At 37.0% G+C, this 13,688-nt stretch overlaps 1 protein-coding gene across 6 annotated transcripts in view; it reads right to left on the bottom strand.

Annotated features, from left to right (window-relative positions):
• The window catches only part of TRPC4 (transient receptor potential cation channel subfamily C member 4), a 211,515-nt gene that overhangs the window by 115,123 nt on the left and 82,704 nt on the right, over window positions 1-13,688 (bottom strand). The gene's annotated exons all lie outside the window — the stretch shown is intronic.

Raw genomic sequence — 13,688 nt, 5'->3', positions numbered from 1 at the left:
AACCTGATGCTGGGAAAGATGGAGGTCAGGAGGAGAAGGGGACAACAGAGGATGAGATGGTTGGATGGCACCACCAACTCAAAGGACGTGAGTCTGAGCAAACTCTGGGAGATAGTAAAGGTCAAGGAAGCCTGGCATGCTGCAGTCTGTGGGGTTGCAAAAAGTCAGATTCAACTTAGCAACTTAATAGCAAGAACACTTACTCTAACTATTCATTATTCATATTTTTATAGACATGCTCTCTTGGTGAGTAAGCGGGTATCCTGCTGTTAGAACCAGGCCCATCTGTCTGATACCCAGACCCGTATGTATTGCATTACACCCTGCTGCTTGACAATTTTTTGGTTTAATATTTCTTCCTGCTGCCACAAAGTCACAGAGGCCTCTGTGAAAATAAGTGCTACATAAGGACAAGTTAAACAGGCAGAGAAGAAAAAGTTAAGACATAAAAATCACATTAAAATGGGATACTGGTCAAATATGATGGAAACCACAAAAGGATAAAAAGAAAATAATTGAGAGACAAATGAAAGTCATATGAAACTTCAGTTGCACTACTTTTAAGTAGACTGTACTCTTTACAAGAGAATAACTAAACTCATACGCTTTTAATTCATCTGCCATTTTGGATATCTGTTTATTTCATAAGATACACACTCTATGTGTGTGTGTGTATATATATATATTAACATATTCAGTATTTAATTTTTTTAGAAGACAACTTAAGTATATCTCCCACCTCACCCTTTAAGTTGGAGAAGGCAATGGCACCCCACTCCAGTACTTGCTTGGAAAATCCCATGGACAGAGGAGCCTGTTAGGCTGCAATCCATGGGGTCGCTAAGAGTCAGACACGACTGAGGGACTTCACTTTCACTTTTCACTTTCATGCATTGGAGAAGGAAATGGTAGCCCACTCCAGTGTTCTTGCCTGGAGAATCCCAGGGACGGGGGAGCCTGGTGGGCTGCCATCTATGGGGTCACACAGAGTCAGACACGACTGAAGTGACTTAGCATAGCACAGCACACCCTTTAAGTTAGTGGGACAATTTTCCATAAAAAACCTCTTAGAGGAAGCTTTGGTCAAGAATGGAATAAAACAGCAAAAAAACAAAAAATTATAATAATAAATTACACCCACAGCAAATCACTGCTGCTTCTGCAAAAAACATACTTTCACCAGTTATAGTCAAACAAAACACACTATATATATAGAGAGAGAGAGTCTGCTGGGACTCTGATCACGCAGCCCAGCAGGCACACATGATTGTTTATCCAGGTCCCAGAAGGTAAGCATTGCATTGAAAAATAACAAAAAAACACTTAAATGATTGCTTGTTATTGAGTGCTAATTATGTGCCTATATCAGTTATTACATGGTGTTTGATAATTGAGGGCTTTCTTATCCTATCATCACTTCTGAGTTTGCTTACTCGCATTCTTTTATATGTACAATTTGGTCCTCTTCTCCTTTTAATTACTGAGTATTACTCATGGGCCCATGGATTTTTCATTTATTCAATATATTTTGATTCATTGCAATCATTATTAATTTTGAACTTGTTTTTGAGGTCTAGCATACATTAGATCCCTGGGTTGGGAAGATCCCCTGGAGAAGCGGAAGGCCAACTCCAGTATTCTGGCCTAGAGTCCATGGAGTCACAAAGAGTCAGACACAATAGAGCGACTTTCACTTTCACTTTCATACAAACAGTAAAATGCACAGTGTACAGCTTGATGCCTTTTTAAAAAGTGAACATGCTTGTGTGACACAACACAGACAAAAGCCCGGAAGAGTGTCTGCATCCCAAGAACCTCCCTCTTGTCCTTTCTCAGTCATTCCAGTTCACAATCACAAATCTAACTGCTATCACCACAGATTACTTTCACAAACTTTTAAACTTTATATAAACAAATCAAAGTATGTACTTTTTATGTTTAACTTTCTCTGTTAGTAGCAATCATTTTTGTTATGTCAATTCGGCATCAGATTTTGATTTTTGAAAATGACACAACTTATTTATCAATCTATTTTTTATGACATCTGTGTGGTTTCCAGTCTGTGGCTATTAAGAATATGGTTCCTTTGTACATTTTTGTCCACGTCTGTTGGCCTTGTACCTAGGAATGGAATTTCTGGATCGAATAATATTCTTAAACAGTGATACCAACTTTCATCCCTACTGTAAATTATACTTGGCGTTGCTAGTCCTTTTTCACTCTATCCATCTACTTATTTATGGCATTCAACATTTTAAGCAATAATTTTGAATTGTTTTATTTATTATCAGGGTTGGCTACTGAATTTGTCTAAGGCCTGAAAGCTTCTATGGAAATAATCATATAATTATTCTCCTTAGTCCTAAAAGTATGGTTGCACATACAAATGCATACACCTACACACACACACACACACAGAGTATAAATTATGCAAGTGATTTTGGCATGAATATTTAATAAATTCCTAAAGAGAGTATAAATAAAGCAATAGGGAAATTAATTTACAGAAGACATTATTTTTACTAGGTAGAATTAGAAAAGGATTTTAGAGGGAATTTATACTTAAGATGGGTTGGAACTAGCAACATAGAAAAGTTACCAGAAAATGATAACAAGAAAAAAAAAAAAGAAAGATGGATTCATAGCAAATTCTTTAGAGTATGGGATAAACCACATAGAGATAAATAATCGTAAAATGCCTGAATGCAGATTAGGGCAACATGAGGGAAGGTTTTCAAATAGCCATTGGTGGAGTCATAGAATAATTTAACCAGGAGAATAATGGAGTAATTCCTACATGCTAATATCACTGTAGCATATTTTGATTATCAGGTTGAAAAGTAGAATGGCTGGAGGTAGATGAGGGAGCCTGGTAACCAGTGCAGTCTAAGCTAGAGCTGTAGTAATGGAAAAAGAAACACTGTGATCATGACCATGATGCAGGAGAGAGACAGAGACAGAGAGAGGAAATGTATGTGTGGGATAAGAGCAATTCAAAGCAAAGGTATCAGAGGACAAGGGAGCTCTAGTCCAGATGCCCTGCATATCTTTCAGTTCAGCTTTCAGTTTCAATAATGTCTACTTGTCTCGGAGTGAAAGCTGGTCATAAACAGAACGAAACAATCCAGAGTTCCATTACAGAATGGCAGTGTTCGAATGGCATATTTGCAAAATCTAGGGCTGGAAAGGGATTTTCAGAGAAGTCCTTAATTAAATAAGGGCCAATGACCCTTCTCCTCTCTTTTGCCCACTAGCTGGCCAAGAATAAAAGTTAATGAAAGGCCACTTCTTACTGACTTCATAGGAAAGATGAGAGTACCATCTCAAAGGACCTCTTGCCTTGGAAGATGGTGACATTGGAGCAGACAAGAGGGCAGCGAAGAGATGCCTGTTTGCTGAGCTCCAGCAGCAGAGACATTTATCAGTTGATTAGCAACTTTACTATTTACCTGATACTCAGAAATTAAAGGGTTTCCCAGGTGACTCAGTGGTAAAGAATCTGCCTGCCAATTCAGGAGATGCGAGTTTGATCCCTGAGTTGGGAAGATACCCTGGAGAAGGAAATGGCAACTCATCCCAGCATTCTTGCCTGAAAAATCCCATGAACAGAGGATCCTGGCAGGCTACAGTCCCTGGGGTCGCAAGAGGCAGTCCCATGGTCTTTGCGATTAAATAACAGAAATTTAAAGAAGTCTAAAACATAAGGCATTGAAACTCAGAAACACTTAGAAAATGCAGAAAATGGGCTTCTCCTTCTTTCATGGTTCACTCACAAGTCTATTTCCTGTCCTTATCCTGTGCTTTGCTTTATTCAGTATCTTCAGTATGCAACTCTCCCTCTTTCTTTTTGTGCTTCCAATGTCATAAGTGAAAAGCAGATTTTCTAACAGGAAAATAAATAGTTCACTATAAGTGCTCAGGGGCTATTACCTAAAAATGACGTTGATAGGAATATTCTTTTTTTCCTCCAAATTTGACATAAATAAGGACAGAAATGAACATAACAAGAACAACCATGTAGATAAAAATTACACTATGCTTGACTTATTTTAGTCAAAATAAACTCTCTACAGACATAAAAGCATTACACCCATGCAAACATACCTGTATGAAAATATACTCATGTTACTTACAAGCAACACACTTCCCCATTTAACGAACTTCAACTGATTGAATTATATTGTTGACCCAGAAATCTACAACTAAGAAGAAGAGGCAATTAAAAGAGGATCTGGAAACTAAACTCATATCCCTGTTTATTACACTGTATAGCTGGAAGTTTGCTTTGGCTTTTTTCCCTAAGATTTATGAATATTTGTTCAATGTCTTTTCTCAATCTTACCATAGCATTAGTTACATTATTAACTGAATCGTTTTCATCTCACATAGTTTTCAGAATGACTGACCTACACATAAGCTAAATAACACACATTAATGCTCAGATGTTAAAGAATGTGCCTGCAATGCAGGACCCTAGGTTTGATCCCTGGGTCGGAAAGATCTCCTGGAGAAGGGAATTGCAACCCACTCCAATATTCTTTCTTGGAGAATCTTATGGACAGAGGAGGCTGGCAGCTACAGTCCATGGGGTTGCAAAGAGTCAGACACAATTGAGCGATTAACAATCAGTTTAACTGATTACCTATTAACTCATAAACTGATAGCTTTCTTCAAATTCAACCCAGTGCTTTTTACTGAAGTGACTTGGCACCAGTCTGAGGCACGTACTTTAAAATCTAGAGTGTGACATTTTACCCAAATATAGAAATGTCTCTTTGTCACTAACATATACATTTTTGAACTATTAATGTTGAAGTATACATATCTAGAGAAAAATTCATCCTGGAGTGACATTCATACAGTTTAAGAGAATTCATTCCCTTATATTCAGCATTCATTAAACTGGGTTGTATAAACAGAGTAAAATAAAATTTCTTATATAATAGTAATTGGTATATCCTCAATTATTAAGACCAAATAGACCAATATTCTAATCGGGGTTTACTCTGGATTAGTTATATTATCTTGCAAAAGTCCTTTAATATCTCTGTTATGAGAGGTGATTGCTGTAACATGAAATTTCTATGATTCAAAAACTTTTTTTATACCCTTATTGATAGTAAAATAATTGAAATTTTATGAGAATTTTTTCAAGTACCTCAACAAAAATTTGTTGGAATATTTAGCTTCATCTTGCTTTTAGCTTTAATGTTTTTATCTAATGTACTGAAACCTATGTTTTTTAAAACTCAGACTTATGAATATCAAATTTATCTCTCTTAATCACCCAGACAGACCTTCTAATTCAAACCAACGTAAGGAACTTTCAACTTAGAGTTATATTTTAAAAACTAATTAAACATAATTTATTGAGAACTTGAGAAATTTTCATAAACATGCACATATGCATATACACTCAAACATGAACTTGCACAAAAATCAAGTGGTTGCTATATGAATGAATGAATAAAGTTGATGCCAAAGTCTTTGACTGTGTGGATCACAACAAACCATGGAAAATTCTTAAAGAGATGGGAATACCCCAGACCACCTGACTTGCCTTTTGAGAAATCATATACAGGTCAGGAATCAACAGTTAGAACTGGACATGGAACAACGGACTGGTTCCAAATAGGGAAGGGAGTATGTCAAGGCTGTATATTGTCACCCTGCTTATTCAACTTACATGCAGAGTACATCATGAGAAACGCTGGGCTGGGGGAAGCACAAGCTGGAATAAAGATTACCGGGAGAAATATCAATAACCTCAGATATGCAGATGACAACACGCTTCTGGCAGGAAGCAAAGAACTAAAGAGCCTCTTGATGAAAGTGACAGAGGAGAGTGAAAAAGTTGGCTTAAAACTCAACATTCAGAAAACTAAGATCATGGCATCTGGTCCCATCAGTTCATGGCAAATAAATGGGAAGCAATGAAAACAGTGACAGACTTTATTTTGGGGGCTCCAAAATCACTGTAGATGGTGACTGCAGCCATGAAATTAAAAGACGTGTGCTCCTTGGAAGAAAAGTTATGACCAACCTAGACAGCATATTAAAAAGCAAAGACATTACTTTGCCAACAAAGGTCCTTCTAGTCAAAGCTATGGTTTTTCCAGTGGTCATGTATGGATGTGAGAGTTGGACTGTGAAGAAGGCTGAGTGCTGAAGAATTGATGCTTTTGAACTGTGGTGTTGGAGAAGACTCTTGAGAGTCCCTTGGACTGCAAGGAGATCCAACCAGTCCATCCTAAAGGAAATGAGTCCTGAATATTCATCAGAAGGACTGATGCTGAAGGTGAAACTCCAATACTTTGGCCACCTGATGTGAAGAACTGACTCATTGGAAAAGATCCTGATGATGGAAAAGATTGAAAGTGGGAGGAGAAGGGGACGACAGAGGATGAGATGGTTGGATAGCATCACTGACTCAATGGTAATGAGTTTGAGTAAAGTCAGAGCTGGTAATGGACAGGGAAGCCTGGCGGGCTGTAGTCCATGGTCACAAAGAGTCAGACACAACTGAGCAACTGAACTGTACTGAACTGAAGATAAGAAAGTTAAGATATAAGATACCTTATATATCTTATATATCAAAAAAATTCATGTTTTTCTCTATATTTGAAATATGGTTATAAACAAAACTGATTAAATATAGAATGAAAAAGTAGCTATTATAAATTGTGGTAAAATACTGTACTTATGAAAATATTAAAGAAAAAATAAATAAAACATATAAGAAGAAACAATAAAACATCACACAGCATAAAATAAGATCCAAAATATGATGAAAATATTGTGTTCTGAATAGGAAGACCTAATATCTTAATTGTGTCAATTGTCTCAAAATAAATATGTGCATTTTATTCAGGGCCTTCCCTGGTAGCTCAATTGGTAAAGAATCTGTCTACACAGCAGGAGATCCAGGTTCAATCCCTGGATCAGGAAGACCCCTGGAGAAAGAAGTGGCAACTCGCTCCAGTATTCTTGTTTGGAAAATCCTATGGGCTACAGTTCATGGGGTCACAAGAGTTGGACACTACTTAGCAACTAAAACCATCATTTTGTTCAGAATCTTTTTTATTTATAACTTGATAAAACTATTTTATTAGTTAATAAGGAGGAATATATATCCAAGAATTTCAAAAATTATGAAAGGAAGACCATGATCCAAAAATATAGCAACAAGTACAGATCAGTTGAATAGCTTTTTAACCATTATTACTTATTATATATGGAGAAGGAAATGGCAACCCACTCCAGTATTCTTGCCTGGGAAATTCCATGGACAGAGGAGCCTGAAGGGCTACAGTCCATGGCATTGTAAAGAGTCAGAAATGACTTAGCGACTAAACCACCACCACCACTTACGATATATGGGAACTTGATATGTGAAAAAGTAAAATTTCTATTCAATTGGAAAAAGTGATTCATTTATTATATGGCATTGAAACCATTTTCTATCCCCCCAAAAAACAAATTAGCCCTTATCTCATTTCATAACAATAAATTTGGGATGGGAAAAATATTTAAATATATAAAGAAAAAGCAACAACATTTAGGAAAGAATTTCAAAAACTAGTTGTACAGACAAAGGGTTGGGGAGAACTCTTAAACCAAGACTGGTAACACAGAATGAAGAACTGCATATTTTATTTTACATTTCTCAAGTAGAATAACCAAAGATTTTCACAGAAGAAAATAAAAACAAAACAAATTAGCAAACATAACAAAATAGAAACAGAGTCATAGATACAGAGAGTATGAACAAGTAGTTGCTAGAGGGAAAAGGGTCAGGGAAAGAGTGAAATTGGTGAGCGAAATTATGAAGCACAAAATTCTCATTAAAAAGTAAAAAAGTCACAGAAATGAAATTTACAGTATGGGGAATACAGTCAATAATAATGTAATATCTTTGTATGGTGACAGATGGTAAATGGACTTATTATGATCATCATTTTATACTGCTAGAAATATTGAATCACGCTAGTAAAGTAATACTTAAAATTCTCCAAGCCAGGCTTCAGCAATATGTGAACTGTGAACTTCCTGATGTTCAAACTGGTTTTAGAAAAGGCAGAGGAACCAGAGATCAGATTGCCAACATCCACTGGATCATGGAAAAAGCAAGAGAGTTCCAGAAAAGCATCTATTTCTGCTTTATTGACTATGCCAAAGCCTTTGACTGTGTGGATCACAATAAACTGTGGAAAATTCTTTAAGAGATGGGAATACCAGACCACCTGATCTGCCTCTTGAGAAATTTGTATGCAGGTCAGGAAGCAACAGTTAGAACTGGACATGGAACAACAGACTGGTTCCAAATAGGAAAAGGAGTACGTCAAGGCTGTATATTGTCACCCTGCTTATTTAACTTCTATGCAGAGTACATCATGAGAAACGCTGGACTGGAAGAAGCACAAGCTGGAATCAAGATTGCCAGGAGAAATATCAATCACCTCAGATATGCAGATGACACCACCCTTATGGCAGAAAGTGAAGAGGAACTAAAAACCTCTTGATGAAGGTGAAGGTGGAGAGTGAAAAAGTTGGCTTAAACCTCAACATTCAGAAAACGAAGATCATGGCATCCGGTCCCACCACTTCATGGGAAATAGATGGGGAAACAGTAGAAACAGTGTCAGACTTTATTTTGGGGGGCTCCAAAATCACTGCAGATGGTGACTGCAGCCATGAAATTAAAAGACGCTTACTCCTTGGAAGGAAAGTTATGACCAACCTAGATAGCATATTCAAAAGCAGAGACATTACTTTGCCAACAAAGGTCCGTCTAGTCAAGCCTATGGTTTTTCCAGTGGTCATGTATGGATGTGAGAGTTGGACTGTGAAGAAAGCTGAGCGCCAAAGAATTGATGCTTTTGAACTGTGGTGTTGGAGACAACTCCTGAGAGTCCCTTGGACTGCAAGGAGATCCAATCAGTCCATTCTGAAGGAGATCAGCCCTGGGATTTCTTTGGAAGGAATGATGCTAAAGCTGAAACTCCAGTACTTTGGCCACCTCATGTGAAGAGTTGACTCCTTGGAAAAGACTCTGATGCTGGGAGGGATTGGGGGCAGGAGGAGAAGGGGACAACAGAGGATGAGATGGCTGGATGGCATCACTGACTCGATGGACATGAGTCTGGGTGGACTCCGGGAGTTGGTGATGGACAGGGAGGCCTGGCGTGCTGTGATTCATGGGGTCACAAAGAGTTGGACATGACTGAGCGACTGATCTGATCTGATCTGATCTGAAGCTGTACACCAAGAACTCACATAATTTTGTTGGTCAATTACACTCAAACAAAAAAACAACAATAAATCTATAGAAGAAAAGATCAGATTTGTGCTTACCAGAGGTAGGAGTTGGGGCTTCCCTGGTGGCTCAGACGGTAAAGAATCTGCTTGCAATGGAGGTGGATGGGGGGGCGGGCAGGGCTGGGTTTGACCCCTGGGTTGGGAAGAGCTCCTGGAGAAGGAAATGGCAACCCACTCCAGTATTCTTGCCTGGGAAGTCCCATGGACACTGGAGCCTGGCAGGCTACAGTTCATGGGGTCGCAAAGATTCGGACACGACTGAATGACTAAGCACAGTGGTAGGGGTTGTGGGGATCAGGGAAGTTGATGAAGGCAGTCAGAAGGTACAAACTTGCAGTTATAAGATAAGTAAGTACTAGGGATGTAAAGGACATGATAATATAATTATCACTGTTGCGTGTTTTTAAGAGAGTAAATCTTGAGATCTCAGCACAAGGAAACTATTTTCTTCTTTTATTTTGTTTCTATATGACGCGATGGATGTTGTTAAACTTATGGTGGTCATTTCATGATGTATGTAAGTCAAATCATTATGCTGTACACCTTGAATCTATACAGTTCTGTATGTCAATTTTACCTCAGTAAGACTAGAAGAAAAGATCAGAAGCATTGGATAATCTTTCTCATTAATAAAGAAAGGAAATATAAAAGAATAATGAACTACAGTTATCTTGCCAAAGTTAAGGAGCTGAGGATACTGGTGCCCACATTCATCAAAAGCAAGAGGAATGCAAATTTTAACAGCCTTGCTTGAAAGAATCTGGCACTTATATAAATTCCAAGAACCATACTCTTAGTTCGGGAACCCTTCCTACAGAAAATCAGGCACCTTGAGATTATGTGTTTATTTCATCATTGTCATGCTAGAAATCTGGATAGCACCTGAATGTTTTTTCAAAAAAGAAAGGCTGAACAAACTGTGGAATAACTCTTCATGAAATATTAAGATGCTACTGAATATCTGAACTTGAATGAATTGCTGTATGTATCAGTCTGGAGAGATGGATCATAGTTCTTTACAAAAAGGCTCCTGATTTTAGATTCTTTAAATATTAGTTAACTTTATATCAGAGACTGTCCTTGGTATTACCTAATTATATCTTAATGAGTTTATTTGATAAGCAAAGACCTCTATAATCACATCCAACCCTGATTATTAAAATATACTTTGTACTCCATCCTGGCAGGGATCCCATGGCCCAATCATTTCAGTGTCAAACTTTCCATTCATAGCTTTCCTGTTAGTGTCTGCCTCTTTCCTCCCACTGGCCAAATTCTACCAAATTTTCAGGATGCAACTCAAACCTTATCATTTCTATGATGCCCTTTAGTAAAAATGAACTGTCATTAACCTGAAATGTTTTATTTAAATTCAGGCAGGAGAAACAGGAGGTGTTATTATTAGCTTTTTACAAGAAGAGATAAATATAAATTAAAAAAAATAAGTTTGTAAAAAAAAAAAAAAAGGAGTTTGTGAGAAAAGTGAGGAAGGGGAGTGCAGATTATACAATTTATGATTCTCTTATCTCCTTTAAGTGTTTTCATACAAACTATTTATAACTTTACCCAAGCTTCAGTCAATGAGACATCCAGTATGAATATAAATAATGTAATGTCAATAACTATTTTTACTCTTTTAAAGTTAACGTTCATTTTGAACTGCATTGGCTATCTATTTTCACTATAAAGCCTATTTCAAGTCAACTTTGAAAAATACCAGCAAATAGATATAGTTTGTATTGATTTGAACAGGTGTAGGAGTGACATAATAAACATACTTCTGCGATAACTTGAATAACAGATTTATTTTAGAACTATGATAAACACATGAACCAAATGAACAAAGATCTGGCAAAAATCATTTTGACTCGATGATACTATTAACACAAATAGGCCTGGGGTCGGATTACAATGACACCAGCAACAACAAACATATATCAAGTACTTACCATGTACCCTGCCCTGGCATAGGAGCTTATCATGCCTTATCTTAATCATCAAAATCATATTTGGAAGTAGGTGTTATTCAGAACAGGCCTCAGAGAAGTTCAATAGCTTTCTCATGGTCACACAGAAACCCACACAGCCTGACTCCAGAGTCTAAATTCTTCATCAATAGATTGTCTTGTAAGTCAGGCTGCCATGAGGTCCTGGAACTAGCTTGGCCATCAAGACTAAGCATTATATCCCGCCTCAACCATCTTCAGTCATGTGGAAATGACACATCCAGTTAACTTCTCCACATTTCCAGTTTCCCATTTTGAAATGTGGACATTTATCCAAGATATTTCTCCTTGTGGAATACACACCGGAGAAATCTATATCAAAGACTTTCCGAAGTTACTACTCACAGGGTTGCAGTGAAGATTAAATGTGAAAGCATGTTGTAACCTATAAATCACCAAATAACAGGAGGGGACTGGTGTTATAATGACAAGCCTAAGACTGTGAAGAGAAAGAGCAGAAAACTGTCTTGTTCAGTTTTGCCAGATTGACTTGCTTCTCCTTGCACAAACACAGTCCCAATTATAGTGCTTGATTCACCTGAAAAGTAGAACAATAATCCCCTGACAGGCCAGTTTCATAAGTATCGATGTCAAAGCCTGGAACGCGTACTTTTCATGACTGAAAATTTGAACTATGCATTTCCTAATATGGCACAGGCTTTTGTTGTATACCGCTACTGATACACCGTACATAGTAACTATTCAATATTATTTTCATCTTGGATAAAGAACTGGAGAAATTTCAATTCCTAAGGTGACATCAAACAAATAGAAACTTTAAATCACCACCAGCTTTGGCTAGGTTTAATCACTAAAATAATGAGGGGATTACTAAGGCACTAATTCCCTGATCATTTGGTTCACAAACACCGCTTTTATTTTTAAAACTCTCTCTCTCTCTTTATGTCTTTTACATTGAAGGAGACTCTCTGAAGTGATATTTAAGAGAAATCCCTTATTGGTTGAAAATGTAGCTCACAGGCCAAGTGTATACTTGATTTGATAAGAATTACACATAAATTCTGGTCAGAGATTCTAATTTTAGTTTCAGTTGACAGTGCTTATCACTATGTCCTTTTTGGAAGTCACCAGTCCTTTGACTCCCATAACTGGCCAGCGCATTGGCTCAAACCCTGGCTGTCCTAAGGGTCTGTGGGAGGCTATTTGGCAACAATTATTGGAAAGCTTTGGAAACATTATTTAAGTCCCCTAAACTTTAATCTTCTCATCTGTAAAATGGAGAATATTATAGTCTTTACCTAATAGGGTTTTTTTTTTAAGGATTAAAAAAGTAATAGTGAACAATATATGAATTTAAAAGCGTTTTTAATGTAATGTTTGGTAAAACAAAATCTAGTATGATTGTTATAAATATCATCATCACCATCCATCAGCATTTTGTCTGGTTGCTTCTTCTCAGTCTCACTTACTAGGGCCTCTTCTATTTATCCCTTGAACACTGTTTCTTTAGGGATCAAAATTAAGCCCAGTGTTCTTTTCTTTATATATATATATGTTTATATTTATATATATATATATATTTTTATATATATATGCTCCCTGAAAGTTGGCTGTTCTCATGTTAACTATTTCAGTGTTTGCCAATTTATTCTTCCAACCATTCAATAACACTTTGGGGCACCCATTTTATGCCAGTCACTCTTTTAAGTTTAGGGAATATAGCAGTGATCAGAACAGACAAAATCTTTGCCTTTATTCAAACTGCATTCTAGAAAGACAGAAGGAAAGACACACCACATGAGTGGACCAGTGGATGAATAAATCCATGAATGAAGGAATGTCAAATGGTAAAGGCCATGGAGAAAAGTACAGTGGGGTAAGAGGAAATAAGGAGTTTCAGGGGCAAGGAGAGGCTTCTGCCTTATACAGTGTGACTCAGAAGGCTTACTGATACGATGACATTTGAAAAAAAGGCTGTAGAAATGTAGATACCAAGCTAAGCTTCTAACTAAGAGCAGAGCACTCCTGGAAGAGAGAACAGCAAGTGCAAAGATCCTGAGGCTTGCGTGTGATTAGAGTATTTGGCCAACTTGACAGAAGTACAGTTATCTAGATTAATGTTTCATGCCATGACTTGCATAAACTTTCTAATTAATTATAATAATTTGTAGATTAAACTTAATGTTTATACAAATTAACTGAACATACTTTTTATTTCTTCTAGTCTTTATATCTTTTATTTTTACTCTTTTTGTTATTTAAAAGAGCCTCTAGTAGAATGTGTATGGAAGAACAATACTGAGAATCTTTGTTCTTGATATTAACATGAATGTTTTTATTATTTCACTATTCAGAATGATATAAATGTAGGTTTTGGTAGACACTCAATCAATTTAAGGCAAA

Source organism: Bos grunniens, chromosome 12 (assembly GCF_055505025.1).
Source record: "Bos grunniens cultivar Pamir isolate PY7600 chromosome 12, Bosgru_T2T1.0, whole genome shotgun sequence".
In the NCBI taxonomy this organism is placed as follows: Eukaryota; Metazoa; Chordata; class Mammalia; order Artiodactyla; family Bovidae; genus Bos; species Bos grunniens.
Note: the sequence above shows the minus strand (reverse complement) of the source record. Positions and strands in the feature narration are given on the sequence as shown.